The 21499-nt window shown below is 44.1% G+C and overlaps 1 protein-coding gene and 1 long non-coding RNA gene across 13 annotated transcripts in view; both read right to left on the bottom strand.

Moving 5' to 3' along the window:
• Window positions 1-21499, bottom strand: part of LOC121067368 (sodium/potassium/calcium exchanger 3-like) — a 278371-nt gene that overhangs the window by 69438 nt on the left and 187434 nt on the right. Inside the window, exons 1-2 of one of the 12 annotated variants that reach the window (XM_040551773.1) lie at window positions 12451-13348; window positions 11110-11241 (exon numbers count right to left, since the gene is read on the bottom strand). The exons of 5 other annotated variants lie outside the window; for them this stretch is intronic. The gene's annotated coding sequence lies outside the window, so the exon portion shown is untranslated. 6 more of the 12 variants (XM_040551775.1, XM_040551774.1, XM_040551772.1 and 3 more) reach the window with 6 other exon arrangements.
• LOC121067372 lies at window positions 16634-18131 on the bottom strand. Its single transcript, XR_005818268.1, has 2 exons — window positions 17977-18131; window positions 16634-17055 (listed from the first exon to the last, which is right to left on the bottom strand). It is a non-coding gene; the product is annotated as an uncharacterized LOC121067372 (long non-coding RNA).

Genomic DNA, 21499 nt, shown 5'->3' with positions numbered 1-21499 from the left:
AGTGTCGGGTAAAAGAGACAGATCTAGTTCCTACCTTGTTTCCCGTTTTTCCTAGCACTGGAAAGTCATTGCAGAGCTGGCTCTAAAACTAAGCAACAGCTCTACAGCTTAAGCTTATAAGTGCATTATTTTCTTCATGATGTCAGGAAAACTGTAGAAGAAAAGTAATTTTAAAACAGCCAATACTGTCAGCTGACAGTTCTCCTTACATATGACACAATAACGCACGTTACTGTGGGACCCTAGTGCTAGCTTGCCGAAGGAGCCTCAGGTTTCTGGAACACAGCTCATGCTTATTTCATTGTCACAGGCATTCCCTAGTCTGATTTTCACACAACTTTGCTATATTCTGTTCAGTTTTGGATGCTAAGCACACAACTTGTTTAAAAAAAAAAAGCCTACTACCCATCAGCCTCATGTTAACCCCAAACTAGTTCCATTTAATTAGCATTTGCCTGCCAGAATAGCTTTACGTAAGTACTTAAAGTCATTAAGCTAACTATCTGATAGCTGTAGACAATTCCATGCCTAGAAATAAAAAGGAGTTTAAACAACACTGAGGATTTAAAAGATATGCATGGTTTGCTCTTTGGCTGTTCTTCCACAAAGTTTTCTCCCAAAACCCAATCAAATCCTGTCCTGAACACAGAAAACACTTGACCAGAGGACTACTTTATCTCTTTCTTAAGTGACAGCCTCCAGAAAAACTGCTCATGATGCCACCTCAAAGCAGGGAAACAGTTTGTAAGAAGTCTCCTCAGACTGCCTATCCTGGCCCAGTCCATTTAAGGGTGTTATATCATCCACACTAAACTCAGAAACATGGATAATGCTGAAAGTTTTCAAGACTGGATGCCATAGTTAAGATACTTTATTAAAAGTTACATGATTTTAAGTACCAAATAGTCAACATTTCAGCTCCAGTATCAAATCATATTACTGTTTATTAATAGATCCAGTTTTGCTAAATATTTATCTAACAGTTTAGAGGCCACAGATAAAGACGGAAATGTCTGATTTCCATTAACTGTAAATAGTATTTGGGCACTACTGCTAGCTAACGGAATGTCTAAACTTGGGCTGTTACAGCCCTGCCTGGAGTGGTAAACTTGCAGATGTTTTTTAAGAACTGTTGCACACCCCGGTCACTATTGGTATTGCTGCAACTGCAGAACATCCGGTGCTGCTGGAAGCCTGGCAAGTACTTAGTGGGGCCTTAGCAATCAACGGCACCCAAACTAACTCTTCCAAAAGCTTAAGTCAGAATCTTCTAGAAAGGCTGGAACTGATTCACTTGCTCACTCCAAGTTTGAATACTAAGCGGTGTAGCTACTAGTGGGAGACAGAAAATATGTTCACATACGCAAGCTTGTTGGGCTACTGGCATAGAAGTGGGAAGGTTAGAAGGCAAGACAGCAGATACACTTGGAGCCGCAGGGACCTGTCTCTTAGTTGCACAGTTTGCAGTGATATCTCTATCCGGTAGCACTTAAGGCCATACATTCAGGTCCAGTTAGCTAGTAATAGAACTAAATTGTCTTCCTGCCAGATTCACAGCGATATAGTCCTGCTTCCTCAGTTGAGGAGAAAAGTTGCATTACTTAGATATCATACATAATGAACTTTTCAAAAAATTCACATGGGATATCTTGTTTTGGATATTGTACACTCAGAACAAATAACACTCTACAGATACCAGGAACAACCTATATAACCTGAAAGTCACAGAACCACAGAATTGAAGGGGTTGGATGCGACCTCCAGAGATCATCGGGTCCAACCCCCCTGCCAAAGCAGGTTCCCCAGAGCAGGTTGCCCAGGTAGGCGTCCAGATGGGCCTTGAATATCACCAGAGAAGGAGACTCCACAACCTCCCTGGGCAGCCTGTTCATCACCCTCATCGTGAAGAAGTTCTTTCGCATGTTGGTGCGGAACTTCCTGTGCTCCATTTTGTAGACATTGCCCCTTGTCCTATCCCCACAAACCACTGAAAAGAGGTTGGCCAAATCCCTCTGTCTCCCACACTTAAGATATTTGTAAACATAGATAAGGTCCCCTCTGTCTTCTCTTCTCAAGGCTGAACAGACCCAGGTCTCTCAGCCTTTTCTCATAGGGAAGATGCTCCAGGCCCCATATCATCTTTGTTGCCCTCCACTGGACTCTTTTCCAGGAGATCCCTGTCTTTTTCTTACTGGGGAGTGCAGAATTGGACACAGGCCTGACCAGGGCACAGTAGAGGGGGAGGATCACCTCCCCTGACCTGCTGGCCACACTCCTTTTAATGCATGCCAGGATCCCACTGGCCCTCTTGGCCACCAGGGCACACTGCTGGCTCATGGTCAACCTGTCGTCCGCCAGGACCCCCAGGTCCTTCTCTGCAGAGCTCCTCTCCAGCAGGTCATCCCCCAGCCTGTACTGATACAGGCGGTTGTTCCTTCCCAGGTGCAGGACTCTACACTTGCTCTTGTTAAACCTCATTTGTCACTAAGTCACTAGACTTAGTGTTTTATTTGCTTACAGTCTTCACCACAGTTTTAAGAGTTAAATGCAATCTAATGGCCTACACTGCATTAGAGCTCATTTAACAAATTGCATCAGTTAAGAAAATCATGAACAGAGAAAAACTGATGGACCATACATGCTAAGTATAAATATACACAGCAGTATAAAGTATACACACCTGGCTGAGTGGAAAGTTTGCTGAGCATAAACTGTACCACTGATCTAACTTTCTTAAATTCACTGGACTTTTCAAGCATCACATTTCAGCGAAGTGCTCCAAGTGAGCTAGTGAATTTGCTAGTGAAATAAAGGATATCTTCCCATTCTGATGGTCTCAAAGGGCACGGAGAGCCTTGACACAGGAAATGCTTGTAGCCAGTCTGTCCCTACCTTGAAAGGAAACCTCCTTATCAACAGAACCCTTATCAACGGGGAACGAAATGTCCATCCACATTTGGAAACTGCAAGGTTCAACAGAGGGAAAAAAAAAAAAAAAAGGAATTTTCCTATCATGGCCAAGACGTTGCTCGCCAGCACAAGTTTTAACTACACTGATAAAAAGACCATGCTTTTAGTTGTGACACAAAAGGTTGTAAGTAACAGCGTGTTGATATTTTAAGACTACCTTCTTCAATTTTCTATCCAAATCAATTCATGTCTGTGCCCAACGATGCAGTTAAAACTGAGTAGTGTGTTTATTCCAAAGCCAAGACTTTTCCTTAGTTTTGCATTCTGTATTCCTGTGGTACGATTAAAAACCTGCACTGAACTTTGTTAGGTGGTCAATGCTAGAACTAAGAATGACTAGAGCATTTTTAGAACATTATCACCAACTACTGAAAGACAACTATTACCTACTTTCCATTCTTAAAACACGTAATATAACTCTAAGCCTTAAACAAAACACATTATACAAGCAACACACAGAACATCAGTGAAAGCAGACACAATATTATGTATTCCTTGTCTTGAAGTCAAGCATAAATTTAAAAAGCTTCAAAGTGGCTCTCAGGCTGTCATATTTAAAAACGAAGCATGCCTCCAACTCACTGTGGAGTAGTGAATGACATGGTTCACAAGATTAAACTGTGGCATGACAAAGAGAAAATAACCATCAGCAAAGCAGGATGCCCGGTATGTCTGCTAAAAGGGCATACATGTGTTAACATACTAATGTTAGCAAGGAACAAGACATGCAAGAGAGCCAAAACAAACTTCTTGACTTCTAGAGTTGTTGTTAACCGTAAGGGAAATGCACTATAAGCAATAGATAACATGTGCCATCACTCACGAAATACCAAAGGGTGAAACAACATTTCATACAGATGATGAAAAAAATGAGTCCATGCTTTAACAAACTAATATTTTTCTTGGCAGTCCATACCTTCTAGAAAAAAATTGCAATAAAGTACTTTAAGGGACATATTGCAAAACAAATGATGAGAGTATCTTTGTATGGAATCCCTGCCAAAATGTATGAGCTGTGCATTTACCAAAGTAAAACAACTTAATTATTAATTAAAATTTTTATGGAACCATTACACAAAGTTTGAATTATGCAAAGGAAGTTTTACTGCTGTCTTGATGGTGATTTTGTTTTGAATTGGTCAGATAATCCGAACATTCCAAGCAATGCAGTTTGTAAAGCATTTACTATGCAAAACAGAGACCACTGATTTGAGTTAGAACCAAGGCTTTCCATGTAGCTCCTCACGATAAGCTGGCAACACTCAAACTTTGCTGCTGTTCACTAAGTTATTCGTTGTTTTTGTCGTAATAAAGTTTCTGGGATTCTACCCCAGTTTAAACTAAAGCCAAGGCCCATTTCTCATGTGGCAGGGGAGGCACAGATGGAATCTTTCCATACCATTGGAGAGGGTCCGGCAGTCTTGACCGACATTCGTGAACAACTTAACTGAACAGCTTTATTAAGTTTAACATATTTAACTAGTGGAAAGATTTACTCATGGCTCAAAGATAATTCTCTAGCTTGTCAAGTATTTATAACCAGTTTGCAAGGACTTCAGCAGGAACTCCCTGCTCTAACAGCACAGAGAAACACTTCAGGATATGAGTTTTACCGCAGCTATTAAATCAGTCAAGTTCAAACTACCAGCAGTAAAAGTCACAGGACTGAAAATTTATGTTTTCTAACCACACCTTCCAAAACTCAACTCTCATTGAACACTTATTAACTTCCAAAACCACCACTTTAAAGAGCTGTCTCTAGACCCTTATAAAAGCAGCGTACAAAGTAGGGTTTATACTGTGGCACACATGCAGACAATTTAAATCACCTGCAGCACCCCAAAGGTTTCCAGACAGACAAACCAAACGGGTGTGGCCCTTAGCAAACACAGCACACAGACCCTGGCTTCCTCCTTCGAAGCTATGTGAAGCATTCAAATTATGGTCTTCCATTAACTACTCTGAACACTGTGAAGCAATTGAAAAAAAATCCACAATCAGCCATAGCTAAAATAGCTTACCATGACAGCTTACCAAGTACTGGCATCTCAGTGTTGCCAACATCTAATTTTTCATAAGGAATTGCAGTCTTGGGAAGTTATACATAAAGGCATGCCAAGGCCCCAGCTTGCAGGAGGAACACATATTTATTCTTGTGAAGATTATGTTATGTTTTTAGAAAAATACAACCAGGAGGAATTCAGTTTAGAAATCGAACTTCTCTGCAAAAATTGATGAGCAGTTTCTTCCACATGCAGGTCCAGACCAGTCAGCAAGCGTACTCAAACTTTAGTCCGCACCTTTTTCCTAAACAAAAGCTATTACAAGGCTTAGTTACGGAATTAACGTGAAGCCAGCGTAAAAGGCAGCCCCTTGCCACACTGGCCCAGGGGCACAGATTGAACTGGAAAATAACAGCTGGCAAACCTATCTTTTGCTCCGCATCAGACGAGCGATATTGTGCCAGAACATTTAACTTTTGCTTTAAGCACCTGACCAGGCATCTGCAGGGTAGGAAGATAAAAGAGGACACTATACTATAGCAAATAGGGTTTTCTCTACGCACTCACTACTGTCTGCTCTTGCCACTCATTCAGATCAGCCCTTCAGATCTGCTTATATGCTCCACAGCTTGGAGTCTTCATCTGAACCAGTAAGCTCTGCAAGGAACACAATCAAGACAGTCAAGCAAGCATTTCCATTGCCTTCCACACATTCAATCTTAAATGTGCTTAAATATATTTTAAGCATATGCTCAAAAAGCATCATTCATTAAGAGAAAATTTTAAGTGACGGATTAACAGGGAAACAAGGCTACAGATCTGCACGCAAGTTAAGAAAGGGAATGTTAACATAGGTAATGCAAGCCACACGCAAAAGGAAAACTCTTTGGGTTGTTCTCATGCTGGAAGTATGTTTCAACAAAGTCAGGGTCAAAGAACCCTGGAGTTAATTACTGGAAAACATGGATCTGTATTCAGCAAATATAAAGCAGAAGTCACAGACATCACTTTGGATGCAAAAACTGTAAAGAAAACCACTCAGAAAGTCCCAGAAGTTTTGTTTTTTTCTTTTCCATTACAAGCCACTTGTGAGACCATGTTCAGAGCACTGTTCAGTGCTGGGCACTTGGCCAGAGACATTCATGTTCTGGAGCTGGTGGAGTAGGAGCAAGAACTGCTCTCGTTTGACGGAAGACCCTCAAAAATTAAGTTGTTTCTGCCTCTAAGCCTATAAATTTGAGCCTGGGGAGGGAAGCTAACAGTTACCTCAGTGTCAACGTACAGGGTTCTACTGGTTGGAATAGAGCAACAATAATCTGCAGTTAATGAATTGTCCCTTAGTATTTAAACTCCTTACCAACAATTCAGTGATTTCAGCAGACTTGTCAGAACTCAGGAAGAAGACACTGCCTGCTCATGTGCAAAGTAGGGCTTTTACTCCTCAGAGACAAGTCACAGGTAAGAGATCTTCCAAGAACTTTTATTTACAAGGCTGTCTCAAAAACCCTGGTCCAAGAACGGGAGAAAATGCAGTTCCTTTGTCTCATACTAGCCTCCTGTCACACATCATCTTCATGTACCGGAATCCTCCATGATGCAGCTGCATTTTATATAACATGCAACACAAAGAGGGTCACTGCTGGCAAATCATATATGATAAAATAATTACACATCACAAAATACCTTTGATTCCTGTCAGAGGATTGGTTAGACCCTGATAATTTCCTTTTGCTACTTTCACTGTCATGGCAAGATCTCCATACTTCTCTCTCATATTCACACTGACAGTAGAATCCCTACCTACATACAAACATTTAAAAGAATCAAATACAATGCCTACAGGTCATACTGAACCACTAAAATTCACTCCTCAGCTTTTCAAGAGGAAAGCACTTAAGTCCACACACTATTACAACTGGAGCAAGACATTCTGTATTGTGAGTACTATGTTCAAGTAACTGCAAATCAAATTAACTTGGATTGTATAGTAGTTTAATATTCTCCAAGTTCTACTAAGCAACACTATGAACGAGTAAACCATCAATCTTACAAGACATTCAGTGTTAGTAATTTCTCTTTGAGAATACATATACATCTTTCAGCAAGCTTTCAACAAACAATATATGAGGAAAAAAAACCCAACGTAGGCAGAAGTACGCTTTTAGCCATCCTGCAAAACAATTTTCAACTTGATTTGAAAAAATGAAGCATGGCCTCTACATATGCAGGCTCATAAAAATTACAATCGGCAACACGTTACAAGGATAACACCAAACTCTTAGGCCCAATTCAGCACTCACAACTGACAGCATAAATTCATGAGCAACTCCCTTGAAGTTGATAGAACTACGTGAATATAAAAATTAATGTAAAGCGAAGAATTAGGCCCATCCTCTTTTGATTCAAGAACCATTCTTATAAGTAATGAACTTTCCAAGTATTAGAAATTATTGGATTTTTAGGCTACATTACTCTGCCTTTTGCTTTATATATTTAAAAAAGAGAAACATTTGGTTGAAAAAAATGCAATTACTTACACTTCAGTCCTATAACTCCTACCACACTTTTCTGTATCCTTGGGCACCAGATGCAGGATTTGGTTAACACCCCTACTCCATCCACACACTGTGGAACCAAAGAACTCCCTCCTCAGCCACCAGCCCCTTCATATGTCTCCTCCTTGCCCAACTCTTACAAAAGTGCTCTCCCCAGCCACACTACCCTACGGACAGGAAAAAGCAGGTCAGCCCTGCTTCGAGGAAAGGGGCAACAAAAGGGTGACCAGACCAGGCCCGCTGGCATGATCAGGCTGACTGTTGGAGGCACAGACAACTGCTGAGGAAGGCAAGGCTGTCACTGCCACTATCAGCCAGCACCCACAGCTGCAAGCCCTGTCCTTCTCAGCTAGGCAGTCCAGAGGAGCACACCGACCGGGACAATGCTTGCTGCCTGAGAAGTCATTCCTTGTCCTCTCTGATGAGGCACAGGCCATAGGGTAACATTACTCAGAATGACCTGTGCTGCCAGAACACTTCCCTATTGCTGTAGTATTACCAGGTTGGTTCCATGGACACCACATGTTACACCTGTTAACAAAGGACACCTGTTAACAAAGAAGTATGCATTTTAAGCATGCTTTTCACACAGGATGCTGTGACTAGGTCAAACAGTACAGCAGCTACAGTTGAGGAAAGGACTTGTGCTTCCACACTGCACTAACTAACCTTTGTCTTCCAACCAAAGCAGGCCCTTTCCAGCATGGAAACAGTCACGGGCTCAGAGTCACTGTGATATCTGAAAGGCCCTTTATCACCTTTCATTTCTTCTGCAACTTTAGGGAACAGGAAGGCAGAGGGAAGTCCTTACATGTCTGTCTTAGCCCACCTAAAAAGAGGTCCTTTAAGCCAAATCAAAACAGGCTGCGATATCATGTGGGGCCTAGACCAAAAGCAGGACCAGACCACATCAGCACTTCAGATTCACCAGCCAAGAACGTGAAGCAGTAGCAGCTGCCATTCCACAAACAAACTGTGCTACAGCTCATGGCAGCTGAGACACAGAAAATTCCATGTTCCTGCCAGTCTTTCCTCCTTGTCCTGCTCAAACTGTAAATACTCAGATTCCCAAACAACTATGGTAGGTTGAACCATAATGTCATTTAGGATTGGGTAACTGCAGGTGGTAGAATATCAGATAGAACTAATGACAATAATAGTCCTAGTATAGGTCATAAGCACCATAAATGCTAACAAGTGGACATAGCATCCTTTCCAGCTCTCAGTAACATGCTCTGTAAGACTATACTGCTTCAACAGTATGTATTGCATTAAGTGTCTTGCTGTAGCACTTTGCATGTCAGGAGGCATTTATTTGCCATGTTCTAAACAGACACGTATTGGAAATAAGAGCCTCATATCCATCCAATTCCTTCTACACGACCTCTGTGTTTCATTACCAAATGACTTAATCTAACACAGAGTACCAAATATTTACAGTACTGTCCCCTCTCCCAATGCGCACCAATTGAATGATAAACGACTTGAACAAAACAAATGCTTTAACTGGCAACACTTGACTCTGCTTAGCATTCTTCCCGTGCCACTCTTCAGTAAGAAATTTTCAACAGTTTTTTTTTTGTTGGTGGTGGTGTTTTTCAATACATGTATCTTGATACATTATTATTACAGATGAGAGGTATCATAAATCTCATTTTGGAGACCTACACGGTATGCCAAGTATTTAGATCCATGGGTGAATGCTATTTACCCGTGGAGCCTACAATGCACATGACCACAGAGCCAGTTTCCTGCATGTTATTCACTGACACACCTCGCTCTCTGCTATGGAAGGCAGGGCCACAACTTTGCTGTTCAACCCCTTTCAGCTCCTGATCTGAAGCCACTCAGTAATCATGTAGGCTTGGAAGCAGTGACTGCAGCTTGGTAGCACTTGTTAAGAAAAGGACTGAGACCATGCCTGCTATAGATACCACTGCATCCATTCCCTCCCACTGATGGGAGATAAATTACATTACTGATCACTACAACGCAATGGCTACACTATTCTGCTAGACAACAGAAGCTCTTTAGCTTCTGTATTGGAAGAACTGTTTTGCCTTCATGTTTTTTAAAATAAGCACTAGATCCTTGGGGAAAAATTCAGTAACCACAGTATCCATTTGCTGCCTCAGTAATTACTGTATTTTGATCCATCTTTATCATATAATTAAAAAAAAAAGTCCCTCAAATCCCCTTAAGTAAAAGAACCTAATTGTCTTCTACTTTAGACATATTTCAGAGCAACAGGAGCCAACTTTCCTAGTCCTGTTAGCCACATACCAAAATCTTCACGTGGCTGATCACAGGCTATATGATTCAGAGAACTAGGAAAAAGGATGCAGTAGCAGAGTTTCACAGAGGTGATGGCCACATATCCCCCACTGGTTTGCTGTCAGACTGAGGGACACAAAGCTGGTGGGCTGTGCAAAGAACACTGGAGCAATGTGCTTAAGTCAAGAGGCCCTCTGGCACACCTTGTCAAACTGAGTCAGGGACACGTTACCGGCATAGCCTCACGCCACTGACATGACACGGCCCTGACACAAGGGAATCCAAACTGCTCAAAAAACAAGAAAAAACACCAAACCCACACCTTAACCGCCAGCACTCTCACTAGCAGCGATTACACTTTCTTGGATTTCCAAGATGTTCAACACAAGTTTCTCAAGCAAACGTGAATTCCTGCAGCTTAATGTGATTAATTTCTCAGTAGGCTAATATTTATATTAGTTGTCCTTTCAAAGCCTTAGCCTAATAGGAAACCTATATTACTGCTACTGCAAAAACAAATCCTCACAGACTGACTTATCAGACTTACCTTACCCTGGAAGCCCATTTCCAACAGCACAGTCTGATCCTTAAACCCGGCGAGAAGTGACACAAGCAAACAAAAGATTCAAATGCTTACAAGCTTACCAAACAGAAACAAACTGATCTACTGATAATCCCTTTAAGAAAATATTCCACACCAGCCTCAAAAGCAACTCAGTGAGTGGATTCCTAGCAACATTTGGGAATCTTGTTTCATATAGCTGTTCCACCATCATTCTGAGAAAAGTTAGTGTTGCTGGAATTCTTGGTAATTATTACTTAGTTGATGTTCTTAATTAATACAAAGACTAAGGCAGCAGGTTTACTACAAATCCTCTCAGTGAAATTAAATGCATCCTAGGATTACACACAGCAAAATACAAAAGACTGTTCCACATGAGTGTCCTCAGAATCAGAGCACAGCTTTCCTGCTTAGCTGTATGATTAACAGACAATTTATCATAGTCTTTCTTTCCTTGGCTTAGTATAAGCACTGCTTTGCAACAATTAAAACATGAGTGTGACATCAACATTACTCTCATCCTAAATCCCAAACACAGCACCATACCAGCTACTAGGAGGAAAATTAACTCTATCCTAGCCAAAACCAGGACACTGCTCAACTAACTCAATACACAGACCCCAACAATTAACATTAAATCTAATGAAAATTTAAATAAAACCGATCTGGCCTAAAAAAATTATAAGAGCTTTGCTCTGCAGCTATAGTGGCATGTTTCATCTCAACAAAACACAGAAATACTCACAAAGCCAGCACAGACGTAGCCAAACTGAACACGGAGTTGCTGCAGAGTCGTATGGCCTGCAACTCCACGTAACTGCTCTTCTAAGCACTGCCTCACCAGCCATACAGCCTGCACCTAGACAAATAGGTGGTTCTGCAAAGAAAATTAATTCCAGTCACTTTACAAGTCTCTCGGCTGTTCTCCATAAACAATCTTCTAATAGCAAAAGGACACCTCTCCAAGCCCTGTCACATTTATCAAGGCTGCTTTTGCCTGCACAGAAATACCAGGTGGAAACCATGCTCTGCCCAACCCTCATGAACAAAGGCACATAAACATGTGTCCTAGGTAGAGGGGCTTAAGTATTATTGCCTAAAGAGGCATCAGGTGAGCAGAGCAAGGGAGAGCTGAGCATGCTGAAAAGATGAGAAGACAAAGCTGCACTGACAGAGGCCAGTACACCACCTGCTTTTCCACACCTCTGCAGTCAGACCTGGGGGATTTAATATGCATTAGCACAATAACACTTATGAGGAAATAATTAAGGAGAGGAACTGCCGAAACTGAGTCTTCGTGCCGTCCTTCTGGGCGCCAGGAGCCCCCGTTCCAGTCAGGGGCGCGCCACTGACGCCCAGGCCGGTGGCTCTGACTGCAGCCGGCACCGCGGGCCTGCTCCGCTGGGGCTCGCGTGACCCGACCGCTGCGCCCCGGCCCGCAGCGCCCCCCAGCCCCACGGTAGCCCCGGAGACCCCCGGGCACCCTTCCCGCGCCAGAGAGCCGGCGCGGCCCCGGGCGGGCCGGGGGCGACGCTTCCCCCACGCCCACGGGGAGCCACCGCCCACTCACCTCCCAAAGCCGGCCCGGATCGAGCGCAGCCCGCAGCCGGCCGGGCCGGGGCGCGGGGAGGAGCTGCGGCTTTGTGCCTGCCGCAGGGCCCGGCCCGACCCGGCCCGTGCTGCCGTGGCCCCTCCCCTCAGCCCGGAGCCGGCTCCCTCGGACGAGGCGCCTGCACCTTGCCGCCGCCCTCCTCCCGCCCCCGCCGGGCCCGGGGAGCTCGGCACGGCCCGCGGGGCCGCTCGGTGCCGCGTTCCTCGCCTCTGGGCCGGGCCGAGCTAGGCCGCGGGGGACGGGGACGCCGCGCCGTTCATTGCCCCCGCCTCGACGGGCACCTGAGGCGGCGGGGCCGGGGTCCGGCAGCGGCCTGCAGCGCTCAGTGGGTCCGGGCGGCCGCTGGAGGCCCGGCCTGGGCCACTGCCCTGCCCGGCGGGGCGCCACCACGGCCGGCTCCCGCTCGCCGGCCCCCGCCTCCAGCCGGCCGCGGGCCCGCCCGGCCCCGCGGTGGGCCCCGCCGCGCTGCCGTACCTGCGTGCGTGCCGGCGGGACGGGCCCGGAGAGCTCCTCCTCGCGGGCTTCAACAGGCGCGCTTGGAAAACAGCGTCCGAGCTGTTTGGATGTGCGCATTCCCCAGGTCGTTCCAGGGTCCTAACATCCAGTCTTTCACAAGGTTATCATGCTTACTGCAGGGCGAGTTACTTCAGTAACAAAACAACGAGCGGGAGATTTTCCTTCCCGTTTGGCAGCTGCTTTTTCCATAAATAGAATACCGGTTAAATGCCAGCAACCGCACTGAAGATAGCAGCTGACAGGTTGAACATGATTAGGAACATACTCGAGGACCCACAGGGGTGGAAAATCATATTTAAAGGAGGTATTGCAATTCCAAAATCCAGATTATTAAAGCAAAAGGTAGCTTTGGGAAAATACCACAAAGCAGTACTGTCTTAGTTACAAGGTGATGACATTTACATTAATCCAAGGCTTCCATAAAAATGGCCATTAATCCTCAGGCGTTGGAAGAGACGTGGCTGGCTCATATTGATGCAACCACGAGCAGCTTCTCTTGCTGCAGCTTTGATGTAATCTATATCTGTCCTTTGACAGAGTGGTGTGAAACTTCTGGTGCAAGCTGGAGACAGCTGAAGTAATCCTGCTTGCAGGTTGTAAAAGCTGCTGCGTGTTCTACAATCCATCTCGAGAGCTACTGAAACCTTTCTGCTCCAGATGCCATGCATACCACTCTGAACTTCAACATTAAAAAACATTTCAGGCAGCCTTGCAGATGGTACTAACGTGCGGTTTTGCAGTGCCCGGCTTCGCATAACTTACTGGAGCCCCAGCTTTCCTCACAAAGTGTGGTGAGACACCACTGCCCCTAAAAAGCAATTGAGAGCAGTGCAGTGAGGCACCTGCTAGCCAATGAGAAAAATTGACCCACCTCAGTAAGAGTGGCAGAGGAGCAGGTATGGGAGAGATCCAGCCCAGGGCTGCACGCAGGCACGCCTCTTCCCTTGGGATTCTCAAAGCCCACCAGCCCCCTGACAAAAGAGAACGGGGCCACCATAATAAACATGCTCTTCTCATAGATCTCTCACGTCTGCTACCGTGGGACAGCCACTTGCTGAATTCACCTACCAGATCAGGTCCCATGTCACCCCTACTCACTGGGGTGGGGACAACAAAGTTGCTTACCTTGCACACAGCAAACAAGAGGCAGTAAATGAGAGGCAGGTATAGACATACATGGCCCTGCCGAACTGGAGCAGTGCTGAGCTCCAAAGACTGGAGGCAATTTACTGGCAAAAACTTTGCCATACACAGTCTTCCAAGTACCTGGGAAGATACCAGGTGAAGTTTCATGGCTTGTGTTTCTTATTTATCCCTAATTGAGACCCTCTAAATCCAACTGCAAGCATGAGTTTGGCACAGTCTTCTAACAAATACAGTAAGCCTGCAGAAAGGTTGATTTTTTTCCTGAGTCCTGAGCTACTGGGCTGTATTTGTCATCATGTGGGCATGGGGCAGAGACCAACATGTAGGCCAAAGGCTCTAGGCATTGTTGGGATGCCCCACAGGACTTGACTAGTCTGGACAAGAAACGGCACTGTGCCTTGCCAGTGTTGCTGCACTGCTGCAGATATCCCTGCGAGGTGAGGTAAGGTAAGCTTTCTCATGTAGCTTGGTTTTGACAGAGCCTGGGCAGCATGTACTTTAGCTCTGTAAAAATCAAAATGCCTGTTTCCTATTTCCATCACAATTACAGAGCAAAACAGTGTTACTGGTGTTTTGAGTGCATACCAAGGAGATGGGAAATGCACTCGCTTATCTGCTGTCACACCCTGGCAATTGCAGAAAGGAGCAGCAATTATATCCTTCAGCTAGCTTCTCTCATGGTGACCAGAATTTGTGTGTCAAGAGACTGCGTGCTTCCACTGGCTCCTGTCCTAGAAGCCTGCCATATCACCGTGAGCTTTGCAGGAGGAAGGAGAAACTGAAGCACTTTGCAGAAAAGGCAGATGAGTCACTGGGACCTACCTCCTGCGCGCTCAGCACATTGCTGCTGCCCCACGGGAAGGCCTGTGCGGTCTCCCAGCCATGGGTTTGCATCCCCCCAGCATCTGGTCACGTCCACTGACAGCTTCAGAATAATCTTTTTTCACCTTAGAACATGATTTGTGTTTCAGTTGTATGTGACAGTGATGTCTTGGTTTCAGTTAGGACAGAGTTAATTTTCCTCCTAGTAGCTGGCAGGGTGCTATGTTTCAGATTAGGATGAGAAGAGCGCTGATAACATGCTGATGTTTTAATTGTTGTAGAGCAGTGCTTACACTAAGCCAAGGACTTTTCAGCTTCTTGCTCTGTCCTGCCAGCGGGCAGGCTAGGGGTGCAGCAGGAGCTGGGAGGGGACAGACCCAGGACAGCTGACCCAAACTGGCCAAAGGGGTATTCCATACCATCTGACATCACGCTAAACAATACATAGGGGTGGCTAGCCGGGGTGGGGGGTGCCAGCTGCTCGGGGATAGGCCGGGCATTGGTCAGCGGGTGGTGAGCAATTGCATTGTGCATCACTTGTTTCGTACACGTTATTATTAGTAGTACTATTACCATTATTATTATTTTCCTGTCTTAATAAACTGTCTTTATCTCAACCCACAGGCTTCACTTTCCCGTTTCTCTCCCCCATCCCAGAGAGGGAGGGGGGAGAGTGAGCGAACGGCTGTGTGGTGCTTAGCTGCCGGCCGGGTTAAGCCACAACACTTCAGTACATTCAAAATCTTGTCTCTTAGCAGTATTTTGTGTATTACACTTCAGGCTGTAAGTCAGATTTCTTGCTCTGATTTGTAAAACAACGCTAACGCTCAGCTATTTGTTACAACAAAGGGAAGAGGGATGCGAGAATCAAACTGCATGAAGAAGGCACACTGCTTAAAAGCAAAACTAGCTGTTCTGCTCAGTTTTCCCAATGACTTTTTCATACAGTGAGCAGAGGGAACATGGATACTTACACGCAGGTGAGCCTAACATAGTCACCCATGTCATACTTGACTGCTATCTGCTTGCTGTCTGCTAAAAGCTTGTTAATGATATTAGAGAATGTTTCTTGAAAGAAATGGTATCTTGTGGATTAACCTGGTTTTCAAGATATTTTGGTTCCCTTCCCAGCTCTGCCTGCACAATTCTGAACAACTAACTCTTTCTGCTGGTCACACCATTAACTGCAGGGCAAGAGCACGCATATATTAAGGATTACAGTGCTCTTGTACTTACTGAACTAAAGGCTACACGAGTAGGACAAAAATGAGGCTAGACAAATATGGGAAAAAAAAGGGTTGTTTCTGCTTCTTCATAGGGCCTTTTCAATATGGAAAAAGAAAAATGTCCGTCTTCCATTTTCTGTACAAATGGCAGACACACTCTTTGCAATTCCTCAGTCCTGTTTCTCTTCTATAAGACTGATAGCAAAGGACTGGAATCAAATTGTTTATGATTGCTAGTCTCTACATCCATGGGAGGAAATTACTCTTTTATTATTTAATGGCACTGTGCTCTCAAGTTCATCTCTCTCAGCATTGTCCCATTAAGGGAGATCGGCCAACAGCTTTTCAACACTCGCCTACATCAAGGCAAATTTTCATCATGGAATTCTGATGAGAGATCCAAAAACCAGTTCATCTTCACACTCCGCTGAAGAAAATGAGTAAGTGCAAATGCTGCATAACTGCATTTCCAGCTCAGTAGCACTTTTTGCCTTCCCTCTCTTCAAGTGGAAACACTGGGTTGAAAACAGTATTCAGATAAAATGTATACCTGTGCAGGGACTCGGGAGCACTTTGACACACCAGCTCTTTAAGAAGGTATGGACCAGAACCCTAACGTTCTCAGAAAGCCCCCACAGAGTGCATACCAAGAGCAACCCAGGGCACTACGCACATTCTGCCCTCTCAGAGGACTCATGCAGGCAACCCTCTCTGATCCTGTGTAAAGAAAGATCAAGTGCCACAGCCCCCACACCTGCTCTTGCCAGCAGCCTTGCTGGATTAGGGATCAAGGCAGGAAGGAGCAGTAATGAGCCCTTAGCTGCCAACGAAGGCTCATTCCAGCTGTGTACGTGACAAAAACTATTCCTCACTCTACAGTTTGAGCCAAAGTGACATGAGAGTAAGGATGAAATCTCTGCCCAGAGAGACAACTGCCAGACACTAGCTGTGATTAATCCCAATGAATTTGGGAAGAGTCAGAGCCATATTCTAATCACACTACTGAACACTTATCTTTTCTTTGTGACAGCACGTGGGGAAGAGGTAGTAAGATCTGTGTTTGGGTAACTGTCTCCTCACTCCACCTCAATTTGGAATTGCTGATGTTGTTGCAGACACACTGCAGAAGCACAGCAAGCACACATGAGCTGACTCCAGTTTGGACATCAGTTTTAAAGTGCTCAGAACTACCAGCTACAGAGGAAACTAGTCTCTACCTTCATTATGGTGGTGGAGGTACTGGCAAAGGGGAACACACTCTCATTGTTGTCCAAAAATAGATGCTGGCATTTCCAGTCCTTCTTGTAAGACTGTCTTATCTTGCAGGAACGTAACGATTGAGAGTCATCCTTTCATCTTTCCAACACTACTGGAGAAGAAAAAAAGGGGAAAAAATGATAGTGTTTGTAGTCTGGCCATAAAATTGTTTGCTAAATAAAGTCAACTGTGCTTCAAATCTCCAGTTACAATGAGAACTGGTATATAATACCAATCTAAGAGAAAACGGATCACGGGAGAGCACTGTTAACAACTAATTTTCTGTCACTTCTGCAGGATGTTATTATACCAGTGCACTGTTGAGCTAAGCCCAAAAAAAATGTATTAATACAATTTCAGCTTCTTAATTAGTACCGTCAACTTCTGCCTATTGCTTCCCAAGACTTCCACTGCTGCATCATGCCTATGTGCATGTGCTTTTTTGTGCCTGTAGGCAGTGGCATTCTAAGGTGGCAACAGGCATTTGCTTTTATCATCTCTTGGCAGCCAGACCAGACCAGAACAAGTCTAGAAAAAAATCAGGCCCTCCCTTTCCTTGGGTACCACCAAGAGTGCTGCTATTCAAGGAGGGGAAAAAATGCCTGTAGCTATGTTAAAAACTCTTGCCTTTATTAGTATAAGTATTAATGTTTATCAACATGCTTTCAAGCTGTAGTCAAATATTTTGCCAGTGGTTTGCAGTTGTTTGTCAATGCTGCCTGTTCCAGAAGCTAGTATGCAGTCCTGCAGTTTGAGAGATTTCCTCAGACTAATTTGAGTTAAAGCCCTTGCTCTCCTCTAGTGCCAAGCAAATTCAGCTGTGTGGAATAAGGAAACCTACTACAGAGATGAACAAAGTTGACTTATGTGTAACTAAATATTGTTACTATTGCTCCAAAAGGCCAAGCACAACGAAGCCAAATAGTAGGAGGTAAGAGGACTAGATCATGCCTAAGATGCAATACATGTGAGATCAAATTCATAACCAGTTATAGCCAAAGACCTCCATCAAGTTCAGCACATTGCTACCTACTTGTATGGGGTGTGCACTCTTCAGGCTAGAGAGAGCTGCGATAGCTAGGAGTGAGGACAGAGCTGCAACTGGCCCAGGCTCTTGAGCCATTTTCCATTAAATCAGATCCATAGTCTATTGGCAGCCAGACCTGAACATAAAGACCAGAATAACAAGAGTAAGTAGTTCTGTGATTAAGGATACCGAGATCTGGCCTACTAGATTTAATATTTTAATCTGCTAAGTGTATCACTGCTCTAATCACAGTCACATGCAGTAGCTGAAGATTAGAGAGACAATTGATAATCCCAGCTGTGCCACACAGATGAAAGGTATCAGGTGGACTTACAGAGGAAATAAGGTATATAGAAACTCATTATTTTCCTACTGAGACAAAAATATCCCTTAGTATATGACAGAGAGTATACTCTGGAAAATTGGAAGCAGATATTGAAAATGAGCAAATCCTGGCAGTCCTAATGCATATGTGATGAAACAGTTATTAATACTCAATCCATCAAGCTCTGTCACTAAAGAAGAATACCACTCCTGATGGTATTTGTAAGTCTATGTGCCCTAGATGGCATTGCTCTGCAGCGTTAGAAAATGCAACTCTAGAATCCAGGCTTTCACTGCAGTCAACACAAATTTTAGGCAGAAAAGTGTTGATTTAAGTTCGCACACACAAAAACAATAGCAGAGCTCCTTTTCAAATGTTACTTGAGACTTTTCCACTGCAGCTGATACATTAATTATACCACATTTTTTATTCATTCTTTAAAGGCTCACTTGTAAAATCTTCTTGTGTGAACAGTTATAGTAAGCAACTGCTCTGGTTTGAAGTGGTTTCATTGCACCTGCTCTCTCCAGACTGTAGTATTTAATTGTTTTTGTTTATTCCATCCTACTCTTCTCTAGCAATTTGCTTGGCACCATGAAGGAGGTTACACCAATTACAGAGTGCTGTTTGTTCCCAACAGTCGGAGGCTGAAGACAACCTCCTTCTCCCTCACTACTAGCTGCAGCCCACTTACAGCAGCTGGAGGGGAAGTGGGCAGCTGCTCAGCTGTGCTAAGAGGTCTGATTACCATCACCGCAGGGAGGAAAAACAAACACAAAAAATCAACATACCTGCAGTTTGTCCTGAGTCCTGTGCCTGCATATTTCCCTTTCAGAAGCATAGCCATATGTCTCCTCTTTGCTTCAGGAGCTTTTCAGAAAGCACAATGGGTTGGGAGTTCCTGTGTGCACTTCCCAGCACCAGGGATGAGGAAATGCTGACTAATAATGGGTTTTGGCACTGAAACCCCTAACCATTAAGCACCTTCTCTCTAGGGTGCAGTTAACATGTCTAGGCACCCCGTGCAAGGACAGGGAGAAGCTCCAGCTGGGATGTCTGACTGGCCAGCCCACTGAGCTGGCAGATGCTGCAGCCATCCACTGAGATCTGTGACTGAGAGCTGCAGGGAAATGCCTCAGCCCTTCTGGGATGCATAACCCCATCGCTTCTCTCAAGAGGTGGTCTGTCCAGGTCCTGTTCCAACTGAATAGGTGCTGACTGCACTTCTTTTTGGATGTCAAGCAGAGGCGGTGGTATCTCCTACTCTGCAAGCACATGCTCTTTTCATTTCCTGTGTCCCGGAAAGCTATAAAACATTTCGGGTGAGGGTTGTCTCGAAGCTCTCCTTTGTTCAAAAGATGAACAGAAAGAAAGGAAAATGCTTCTATTCTGCCAGCATGAGGTAAAATTCCTGATACCATGGTCTGTCCCGCAACCACATTCTAGTTTTCCAAGCTGTAAATTACATGGAATTTTTCTAAAGTAAAGTAATCATAAGGCTGAATCAAAAAAGATGCATATTTGGCATATCACTCTGTCAGGGAGTAGGGAGTGGCAATATCTTCAGAGTCCAACAGACACCTGGAACAGCTTCAAGTTGTGATGAAAAGCAAGATTATCTTTGAACCAGTAGTCTCTACAGTGATACAGCATCCTTACGGATTCCAACATACCTTTTAGGTTGCCAGCACACAGAGTCAGAATGCAAACAATCGAACCAATGGAAAATATTTTCAAGATAACTGCTGGGCTTGCAGCAATGAAAAACATTTTCTGCGCTAACATCAAAGGCTGTACCTCATCCCTTCACTCATGGACAGAGATAAGGGATCAGTATGCACATTTTTTCTGCACGCGGAAATAGCTGCATATGGGTAATAAGTAATCAATCCCTTCTGCCAAGGACATACCACTATTTTGTGGATGTGGCAGGTACGGAAGAAAGATGTCATTTTGGCAGTGGCTGTTACAAAGACATGAGCAAAGGCACTTCAGCTGAGGTAGCTGGTCCCAGTTACTTGCCTTTTCATTCATAGGTCTCAACACTGCTCTCAGAGAAAAGATGGGGGGGGAGAGGAGTTGTCAGATGAAGGGTCCCAACCTTCTTATCAGGTTAGGTAGAAGCAATGAGAATCCTGCCACCAGGTCAGGCTCAGATTGATCAGGGAAGCTCAGCAGTCTCTGTTCTGCTGGCACAGAGCATAAAAATGGCCCAAGTATTTTGCTACTTGAGAACTATGCCTTCTAACAAGCCCTCTCCACAGGTTTTCTGCAACTTTCTGTAGTGGAAACTGGATGCATCGGAACCTCTTATAAAACACTTAGTCCTCATTACTATTCTGAGCATTACTGAAAGTATCACTTCAGGAATGACTTCAAAGGACTGGACCTTGTAACCACAGCTGGCCAGGGCTGAACGGTCACAGGTACAGAATCCTGCCAGCTTGGAGAGTGACAATTAACTCATACTATCCTATGGCTTCAAAAATTAACTTACTTCAGTGCAGTAATTTCAGACCTATATTGTTGTAACCTAACAGAAATTAGCTCATTAGCTAATAGCAAATACAATTCCCTCAGTGTTTGTTTCTGTAGAGGAGTCTGACGTACAGTTCACGTGAGCCAGCTAGCTTCTCCATGAACTACTGTGGTGCACACAGCTTTACAGCAAATGTATGTTAAGTGGTGGAGGAAATATGAGGTATAAAAACCCTCTTTTGTTCTTTCTTTGCTCCCTCTCCAGCTCAACGCTCATGTCAAAAGAGTGGTACCAAGTATTCTCACAATTATGCCAAAAAATGAATAAATCGCTGGTATTGTGACCTACAGGGGTGTTCAATGCCTATGTCCAAGCATGCCCTGAAGTGTTAAGTTAGTACAAAGAGAGGATATTTTTATTGATAAACATTATATTGTCTTAGTGTAGGTGTCTGACACATTATTAAATCAAATGACAAAACATTTAAAGTAATTCATTCTAATAAAACTTTTTGATATTCCATAGACAATAGTGCTGTGAATTTTGTTTATAGTATAACACATTAAAAACACAGAAATACAAGTTTCTAATTTCATAGGTTACCAGCAAACAGAGAAAAATGCATGCTTTCTTTTCTGTTAAATTTGTAATTTACACAGGCAAGTGGAACAACTATGCATAAAAGACTATTCTACAACAAGCTGTAAAACAAACATACAGAAAGA

Source organism: Cygnus olor, chromosome 3 (genome assembly GCF_009769625.2).
Source record: "Cygnus olor isolate bCygOlo1 chromosome 3, bCygOlo1.pri.v2, whole genome shotgun sequence".
In the NCBI taxonomy this organism is placed as follows: Eukaryota; Metazoa; Chordata; class Aves; order Anseriformes; family Anatidae; genus Cygnus; species Cygnus olor.
Note: the sequence above shows the minus strand (reverse complement) of the source record. Positions and strands in the feature narration are given on the sequence as shown.